The 10,000-nt window shown below is 52.0% G+C and overlaps 3 non-coding genes and 1 pseudogene across 3 annotated transcripts; all 4 read right to left on the minus strand.

The window, feature by feature from the left end:
* Positions 1-4,780: 4,780 nt before the first annotated feature.
* On the minus strand, positions 4,781-4,897 carry LOC115184326 (U5 spliceosomal RNA). The gene has a single exon (XR_003874292.1). It is a non-coding gene; the product is annotated as a U5 spliceosomal RNA (small nuclear RNA).
* A 913-nt stretch (positions 4,898-5,810) lies between these two features.
* LOC115184362 (U2 spliceosomal RNA) lies at positions 5,811-5,998 on the minus strand. The gene has a single exon (XR_003874315.1). It is a non-coding gene; the product is annotated as a U2 spliceosomal RNA (small nuclear RNA).
* Positions 5,999-8,267: 2,269 nt separating this feature from the next.
* On the minus strand, positions 8,268-8,384 carry LOC115184327 (U5 spliceosomal RNA). Its single transcript, XR_003874294.1, has one exon. It is a non-coding gene; the product is annotated as a U5 spliceosomal RNA (small nuclear RNA).
* Positions 8,385-9,281: 897 nt separating this feature from the next.
* Positions 9,282-9,461, minus strand: LOC115184343 (uncharacterized; annotated as a pseudogene).
* Positions 9,462-10,000: the final 539 nt, after the last annotated feature.

Genomic DNA, 10,000 nt, shown 5'->3' on the forward strand with positions numbered 1-10,000 from the left:
ACGGGTGTAGTACTGGCTGAGCAAGCTCCGTCAACAGAAACGAAACAAAAATGGCGTCCAGCTTGAGGGGGAGATGTGGTACCCCCCTACCTCCCTCCCCGATGGGACAGATCATGCGTGCCCTGGCGACCCACTCGTACCTGCCACCCCACATGAACTGAAACACCAGCCTCACTAGATGCCTCCTCAAACAAGCCGGCAATGGATAGATGTACGCCAAGTACAATAGAGATGGCAATACATCCACCTTGAGAACCAGGACCTTGCCTAAAAAGGACAACGACCTAGCCCTCCACATCGCTAGCTTCTTCTGTACCACTGCGATGCCCATGTTCCAGTTCAGCGTCGCTGAGCCGGAGGTCTCAAAATGGACCCCGAGTATCCTCAGGGCCCCGTTACAGAGAGATAACCCTCCGGGCACATCCGTCCTACCACTCCATCTTCCGAAAAACTTAACGGAAGACTTCGCGTGGTTAAGAACCGCCCCCGACGCTCGGGTGAAGTCCCCAATAATGGCAAGGGACCTTGTCAGGCACGAGTCCTTGCAAAGCAGCAAGGATGTGTCGTCGGCGTACTGTGTCAACTTGACACGGAGACCGCCACTTCCAGGGATCAGCAAGCCCTCCACCCCTGTGTCTGCCCTAATGGCAGCCCCCAGAGGCTCCATGTACAGAACGAAGAGGAGAGCTGAGAGCGGGCATCCCTGCCTGACCCCAGACGAGAGGTCAAAAACGTCACCTAAGTGACTGTTTACGCTAACTCGGCACCCCGCTCCGACATATAATGTACGGATCCATCCTATAAACTTCTCCCCAAATCCTAATCTACCTAACACCCTGAATAGAAAGGATCTATTCACGCGATCAAAGGCTTTCGCCTGATCAAGCGCTGCTACCATTAAAGGCAGCCCCCTATCTTCTACCCAAGCGATGGAGTCCCTGATCAACTGTAGGTTCCATCTGATCGAGCGACCCTCTACCCCGCACGTCTGATCCTCATGGACGACGTAGGGAAGGGCTGTGCGCAACCGGTCTGCTAAAACCTTTGCAAGTAGCTTGTAATCTACGCACAGCATGGTCAACGGCCGCCAGTTGCCAAGGTCAGTTGCTTCCCCCTTCTTATAAAGAAGTGACAGCACACCGACAACCATTGATCCCCCCGGGACCCCCGTCTCAAGGATGGCCTTCAAGACTTCGAGGACCACTGGTCCAAGTATACCCCAAAACTTGAGGTAAAACTCGGCCGGCAGCCCATCCATCCCAGGCACCTTCCCTTTTCCCATCCTCCTGAGAGCGCTCTCAACCTCCTCGAGGGAGATCTGAGCCTCCATCACATCTCTAATGTCCTCCGGCAATCGCCGGGACAAGTGTTCTAAAAACACATCTCCCTGCTCTACATCTATTACCCTCTCTTTAAATAAACCTCGGTAATGATCAGTTGTTACCCTGACCATTTCCTCCGGTTTTCTAACTATGCTACCATCTTCTTTCCTCACCCCATGCATTATCTTCCTACTCTGTCTGCCCTTAACCGACTTAAAGAACATAGCGGAACAAGTCTCATTATGTTCTAGAAAGCCATTATGCGCCCGCTCCAGGAAAGCTCGAGCCTTCCGCTCCTGCAGCTCCCTGAGCTGCGCCTTCAGGTCAGTGGATCTCTCCCAGTCAATCGACCCGCCGAGGTTGCCTGCCTCGTACTCGAGTTCGAGCAACCTTTGGATACGATCCACCTCCCTCCTTTCCTCCCTTTTTTTCCTCCTGCAATATCCTATTATAAAGGCCCTAATCCTTACCTTAACTAAATCCCACCACTCTAACACCCCCTCACACATGGACCGGAGGCCTTCAAGCCCCCGAAAGAAACCAAAGAAGGTGTCAACGAAAGCTTGCTCCTCCAGCACATCCCGATCTAATTTCCAGTACCCCCTACCGAAGAGGCAGACTGGCGACCCCACCTGCAGGAGCACCCCGTCGTGATCTGAAAAGAACACAGGCAACAGCCGCCCAGACAACTGACCCAAAGACCTGGATACAAAAATGTAGTCGAGCCTCCGCGCAACCCCCCGGGAGTTGCGCCATGTGGGACCAGCCATTGTCGGAGTAGTGTGCAGGCCTCCATCAACCAGACCATGGCAAGCCATTAGCCCGGTGATGGATCCTGCACTACTATCCCTCACTAACCCTAAATCTATGTTAAAATCCCCACCTATCACCAAGTGCCTATTTGTAACACACAGGGGCGCCAGACAGTCCACCATCTCCCTCCTGTCTGCCGCCACCTGTGGCCCATACACCACCACTAACCTATACCTACTATCCCTAAAAGTGACATCCACCCCCAACACCCTCCCCTGCATTACAACAAAAGATCCCTCCACCTTCACCTCCCTATTCCCAAACAAAATCCCCACCCCTGTAGAATGCACCCCACCTATACCCCAAACTGACTCCCCCTTATCCCACTCCCTACTAAACCTGATGACATCCCCTCCATCCCTCAGGTGAACCTCCTGTAAAAAACAAACATCAAAACCCACCCCCTCCAAAAAACTAAAAACCGCCCTCCTCTTAACAAAATCCCTCAAACCCCTTACATTTAAACTAAAAATATTAACAGAAAATGTCATTTAAATTTATAACCCTACATCAACGAAATGAAACCCCAAAATAACAAAACAACAGGAGACTCACCCGATGCTCCCCTGCTTCTTCTCATCCGGCAGGGACGTCTTCTCCTCTCCTGACGTCCCCCCGTCCTCCTCCATCTCTCCAACCCAGGATGCAGGCATGGTGTTAGGCCTTGGAGTGCCCTGCATCCTGGGTTCCCCACCAACACCCTCCGTTCCTCTCTCCCTGTAGGCTTCTGGACTGAGATCGAGAGCAGGGGACCCCATCTCCCCAAGCAGGAGTTGAGATCCCCCCTCAGACACCCAGCCCAGCGCCACGCCCTGGGAGTCACCCTCCACCAGACGTTGAGGGGCCGAGGAAAACAGAGAGGACAAGGCCTTTCCTCCCTCCCCCATCACACGCTTGGCCATCCCCTCCACACCCCCCTCCCTCTCACTGCATTCCGGGCCCCCCCTCTTCCCTTTCTTCTTTGGCGTTGGAGGCAGCGGAGAGACACCACTCCCCCTCTCCGCTAGCTCCTCCACCATTCCCCTCAACTCTTCAACGAGGGCGCTCGACATGCTGTCCCCCCACTCCTTCCCTCCTTCTGCTCCTTCTTCTGGTCCCGTCTTCACTTCTCCCTCCATTTCTGCCACCGTTCCCTCCTCCACCTCCTCTCTCTCCACCGTCCCAGTCTCCTTCTTCTCCGCTCCTCCACCTCCTTCCACCTCCTCTCCTTTTGTTCCGGCCTTCTCGGCTCCTCGCCTCTCTCCTCTCGTAGCCTCCTTCCTCCCGTCCTCTTCCTGTGCCATCCTTTCCCCTGTGCCATTACTGTCATCCGCTCCCTTTCGTTCTCTCCTCCCTCCATCCCCCGTTCCCCCTCCAGCTGCAGAGGCGTATGACCTTTGACGAGCCGGGCAATCACGCCACAGGTGTGCTGATGAACCACACCCGTGGCAAGCCTTGGGCTCGTCACAATCCTTGGCCTCGTGCTCTCCCGACCCACAGAACCTGCACTTTCTGGTGTTGCACGAGGCCAGGATATGACCGTAGGCCATACACCTCCTGCAGAATGGAGGCTGACGGGCATAAAACAATGTCCCCCTGTCAGCCCCCAGGGAGAACATCGCTGGAGGATGGAGGTAGCCACCCAATCCCTTCGGGTCCTCCCTGAGAAGGATCTGGAACCCTCTCCTCCCGTTCCAGAATCCCAGGGAGTCCCTGAGGTGCCTTGCTGAGGAGACATTGTCCGCGTATCTCCCCAGAAAGGCCCTCACCTCCTCGTCCTTCACATGCGGATTGTACATATTGACGGTGACCACCCTGAAATTGTTCCTTGCCAGGCTGGTCACCTCGTAATGACACAGGGGCCTTGCACCTTTCCCTTCCTTCACTCTCGTCATAATGTCTTCATGTTTCTCCTCCGTGTGGAAGGTCACGTCGAAGGCTCTCTCCATTGGGTTACCTTGTAGGCATAGGACATCTTTCACCGATAACTTTAGGACCCCCATCAGGATAGTCCTTCCAAATGTCTCCCTCCCAAATGGCTCCATATCCTTTTCCTTCCAAGCAAACCTCACCGTATTCGCCAATCCAATACCTGGTACGGACCTGTTCTGTCTGTTGTTCTCCATTTTCTTCTCCAAAAAAGCTCTCTCCAAAAGAAGCCAAAGAACAAGGAAAACCGGGAAAAAAACGATTCCTCAAATAAAGAAAAAAAACACTTTCCTCCCTCCTGCCTTCCTTCGACCTTCTGACTCAGCGGGCTTTGGGGCACCTCGGTACCAAGCTTGATCTGAGCCAAAAGGCCGAGAAGCGATAACCCACAAATTGACCCCTGCACCCGCCGGGCCCCCGGGGGTCTCGGCAGACCTCAGCGGTTTGGCAAAAGTTGTCTCCTCCCCACCCGACGCTTCCCTGGTGACAGGCGGGTGTTTTTTTTAACAAGTCGCTAATGCGTCTTTAAGTCACTAGCTCTTTAAGCCTAGTGCGACTATTTGTTCAAAGCCCGGAAAACACGTCAGTCGTCGTCGGGCTTGAACTCAATTGCCCGAGCGACTACTTTGAGTGGAAAAATACGCCGGTCGGTCGGTCGGTCAGCCGGCTTCAAGTCAAACGCCTGAGCAAAAAGTCTCGGCGTCATCTCTGTCAATTTCTCTTGAAACAAGATACCGGGCTCTGCCAGAAGCAAAGCCCTTCCAAAAATATGTTGAACTCGTAAGTGTTCCTCTCCACGGAAGTCTTTAGTAAAAGGCGAAAGGCTTGTGCGTAATGAAGAGAAACCAGAGTCGTATGGAAGTCAGAGGTCGGGGCCCGAGACACACACTGTGCACTCTAGGCCGGGTGCCCGCGGGTGGTTCCCGAACCCACTCTTCCAAGTTTGAGGGCTGTGGGTAAAAATTCACAGACAGACAGACAATCCTGGTGAAGTGATTGTATTTTTTGGGGGGGTCAAAAACACAGACAGACAGACAGACAGACAGACAGACAGACAGACAGACAGACAGACAGACAGACAGACAGACAGACAGACAGACAATCCTGGTGAAGTGATTGTATTTTTTGGGGGGGGTCAAAAACAGAGACAGACAGACAGACAGACAGACAGACAGACAGACAGACAGACAGACAGACAATCCTGGTGAAGTGATTGTATTTTTTGGGGGGGGTCAAAAACAGAGACAGACAGACAGACAGACAGACAGACAGACAGACAGACAGACAGACAGACAGACAATCCTGGTGAAGTGATTGTATTTTTTGGGGGGGGTCAAAAACAGAGACAGACAGACAGACACACACACACAGAGACACACACACACACACACACACAGAGACACACACACACACACACACACACACACAGACAGAGACACACACACACACAGACACACACACACACACACACACACAGAGACACACACACACACACACACAGACACACACACACACACACACACAGACAGAGACACACACAGACACACAGACACACACACACACACACACAATCCTGGCCAATGTTTTTTTTTTTTTTTTTTTTTTTTTTTTTTTTTTTAAGTAAAATGGCGGGAAAACGGGGGACCCCATGAAGGGGGCTTCGCCCTTGTTTCAGTTTGGATGATTCTTCTTTTTTCATTCCTTCTCTTCTTCTGCTAGCTGTTTTACATAGCTTTGTGTATTTCTTTTTCCTTGACAATGAGAGAGAAGTGTTGCACCGTTCCCGGAGGTACTGCAATACCGGGTCGATGCGTGGAGCGGATGGAGCAAGCCCCATTTCCGACTCCCTGTTCGAAAAATCCATTTAATATGTAGTCCCCCGATGGGGGACATATCAGATATTAAACTGATAAGAACAGATTTTTTTTTTTTTTTTTTTTTTTTAGAAAATATATTTATTACGTTCAAAACCAACCAAAATTTTTACCACTCAATAAATTCAAACACAAATTCCAATAAACACAAAAATAGACATTTCAAAACTATTCATCACTAACCAACCCAAAACCCATACCCATATAAAAATAACCAAAAAACACTCACCCTATACTCCCGACCGACGGGGACGCCTCCTCCCCTCCTGACGCTCCCCCGTCGGCCGCCATCCCCTCTCCCCTGGAAACAAACACACTACCCGGCACACCCACCCTCTGTTCCTTGTGCCCCCCACTCAAATCCACCACCCCCCCTCCCTCCCGACTCCGGCCCGGGGACCCCATGCCCCTAAACAGGGAGCTTAACCCTCCCTCACTCGCCCAATCCTGGGCCATACCTGAGAAGTCCAGATCAGACAGGGGTGTAAAGGAGATGGAAGAGGGGGCCCACGAGGGCCCCGCAACCCCCCCCTCCCCCCCCCCCCCTGATCTGCCTCCCCCCCTCTTTCTCCAACCCTCCCCCTCACGCTCTCCTTCCTTTTTGATTTTTTTTTTCCTGGCTTAGTAGCCGGCAACAAGTTTTCATATGTCTTCCAAGCCTTCCAATCCCTACTCCTTCCCTCTTCCCTCATTTCAGTGTCCCCCCAATCCTTCACTCCCGCTGCCTTCTCTGTCTCCATCCTTTCTATCTCCTTCTTCTCCACCGCCGTCTTCTCAATCTCCTCCCTCTCTGTTTCCTTCTCCATCTCCTTCTTCTCCACCACCGTCTTCTCTGTCCCCTCCACTCTCTTTTCTCCTTCCTCCTCCTGCTCCTTCTCTCCTTCATCTGCCTGCTCCTCCTCTCTTTCCGCCTCCTGCTCCTCCTCTCTTTCAGTCTCCTTCCCTTCTGGTTCCACCAAATCCATTTCTTTCTCTCCCTCTTCTCCTGCTGCCGTTCTTTCCTTCTCCTCCCGCTGTATGTCCTTTTCCTCCGTGCCTCTCCTTCTTTCTTGTTCCCCTCCTCTTCTTCCCCCATCCCCGGCTCTCGCTCCCCCCCCAGCTGCAGACGCGTATGACCTCTGACGCGCCGGGCATTCACGCCACAGGTGCGTCAGCAAGCCACACCCGTGACATGCCCTCGGCGCGTCACAGTCCCCCGCCCCGTGCTCTGTAGATCCACAATACCTACACTTCTTTGTGCTGCACGAGGCGAGGATATGACCATAGGCCATACAACGCCTGCAGAACGGGGGCTGACGGGCATAATACAACGTCCCCCGGTCAGCCCCCAGGGAGAACATAGCCGGAGGATGGAGGTAGCCTCCCAGACCTTTTGGGTCTTCTCTAAGAAGGGCCTGATACCCTCTCTTCCCAGTCCAAAACCCGAGGGAGTCCTTAAGGAGCCTTCCTGAGGAGATGTTGTCCATATACCTCCCCAGGAAGGTCCTCACCTCTTCGTCTTTCACGTGTGGATTGTACATAGTAACAGTCACTACTCTAAAATTGGTCTTCGCCAAGCTTGTCACTGCATAGTGACACATAGGTCTTTCTTTCTCTAATTCCCTCACCTTCCGCATCGTCTCCTCGTGTTGCTTCTCCGTATAGAACGTGACGTCGAAGGCTCCCTCTAATGGATTCCCCTGGAGGCAGAAGACATCCTTTACACCAATCTTGAGCATCCCCATCAGGATGGTTCTTCCGAAAGTCTCCCTCCCGAATTGCTCCACCTCCAAATCCTTCCACGCAAATCTTGCTGTGTTGGCCAAACCGACCCCCGGAACAGACCTGCTCTTGATGTTCTCCTCCATGTTTTTCAATAAAGAAAGCTCTCTTCAAAAAATACCACTCAAAAACAACAAACTTTCCTCCCTCCTGCCTTCCTTCGACCTTCTGGCTCAGCGGGCTTTGGGGCACCTCGGTACCAAGCTTGATCTGAGCCAAAAGGCCGAGAAGCGATAACCCACAAATTGACCCCTGCACCCGCCGGGCCCCCGGGGGTCTCGGCAGACCTCAGCGGTTTGGCAAAAGTTGTCTCCTCCCCACCCGACGCTTCCCTGGTGACAGGCGGGTGTTTTTTTTAACAAGTCGCTAATGCGTCTTTAAGTCACTAGCTCTTTAAGCCTAGTGCGACTATTTGTTCAAAGCCCGGAAAACACGTCAGTCGTCGTCGGGCTTGAACTCAATTGCCCGAGCGACTACTTTGAGTGGAAAAATACGCCGGTCGGTCGGTCGGTCAGCCGGCTTCAAGTCAAACGCCTGAGCAAAAAGTCTCGGCGTCATCTCTGTCAATTTCTCTTGAAACAAGATACCGGGCTCTGCCAGAAGCAAAGCCCTTCCAAAAATATGTTGAACTCGTAAGTGTTCCTCTCCACGGAAGTCTTTAGTAAAAGGCGAAAGGCTTGTGCGTAATGAAGAGAAACCAGAGTCGTATGGAAGTCAGAGGTCGGGGCCCGAGACACACACTGTGCACTCTAGGCCGGGTGCCCGCGGGTGGTTCCCGAACCCACTCTTCCAAGTTTGAGGGCTGTGGGTAAAAATTCACAGACAGACAGACAATCCTGGTGAAGTGATTGTATTTTTTGGGGGGGTCAAAAACACAGGACAGACAGACAGACAGAAGACAGACAGACAGACAGACAGACAGACAGACAGACAGACAGACAGACAATCCTGGTGAAGTGATTGTATTTTTTGGGGGGGGTCAAAAACAGAGACAGACAGACAGACAGACAGACAGACAGACAGACAGACAGACAGACAGACAGACAGACAATCCTGGTGAAGTGATTGTATTTTTTGGGGGGGGTCAAAAACAGAGACAGACAGACAGACAGACAGACAGACAGACAGACAGACAGACAGACAGACAATCCTGGTGAAGTGATTGTATTTTTTGGGGGGGGTCAAAAACAGAGACAGACAGACAGACACACACACACAGAGACACACACACACACACACACAGAGACACACACACACACACACACACACACACAGACAGAGACACACACACACACAGACACACACACACACACACACACACAGAGACACACACACACACACACACAGACACACACACACACACACACAGACAGAGACACACACAGACACACAGACACACACACACACACACACAATCCTGGCCAATGTTTTTTTTTTTTTTTTTTTTTTTTTTTTAAGTAAAATGGCGGGAAAACGGGGGACCCCATGAAGGGGGCTTCGCCCTTGTTTCAGTTTGGATGATTCTTCTTTTTTCATTCCTTCTCTTCTTCTGCTAGCTGTTTTACATAGCTTTGTGTATTTCTTTTCCTTGACAATGAGAGAGAAGTGTTGCACCGTTCCCGGAGGTACTGCAATACCGGGTCGATGCGTGGAGCGGATGGAGCAAGCCCCATTTCCGACTCCCTGTTCGAAAAATCCATTTAATATGTAGTCCCCCGATGGGGGACATATCAGATATTAAACTGATAAGAACAGATTTTTTTTTTTTTTTTAGAAAATATATTTATTACGTTCAAAACCAACCAAAATTTTCCACCACTCAATAAATTCAAACACACATTCCAATAAACACGAAAATAGACATTTCAAAACTATTCATCAATAACCAAACCCAAAACCCATACCCATATAAAAATAACCAAAAAAACACTCACCCTATACTCCCGACCGACGGGGACGCCTCCTCCACTCCTGACGCTCCACCGTCGGCCACCATCCCCTCTCCCCTTGAAACAACACCACTACCCGGCACACCCACACTCTGTGCCTCGTGCCCCCCACTCAAATCTACCACTCCCCCCTCCTCCCGACTCCGGCCCGGGGACCCCATGCCCCTAAACAGGGAGCTTAAGCCTCCCTCACTCGCCCAATCCTGGGCCATTCCTGTGAGGTCCAGTTCAGACAGGGGTATAAAGGAGAAGGAAGAGGGAGCCCACGAGGGTCCTGCAACCTCCCCCTCCCCTCCCCCCTGATCTGCCTCCCCCCCTCTTTCTCCACACCTCCCCCTCAAGCTCTCCTTCCTCTTTGACTTCCTGTAATGTT

Source organism: Salmo trutta, unplaced genomic scaffold (assembly GCF_901001165.1).
Source record: "Salmo trutta unplaced genomic scaffold, fSalTru1.1, whole genome shotgun sequence".
In the NCBI taxonomy this organism is placed as follows: domain Eukaryota; kingdom Metazoa; phylum Chordata; class Actinopteri; order Salmoniformes; family Salmonidae; genus Salmo; species Salmo trutta.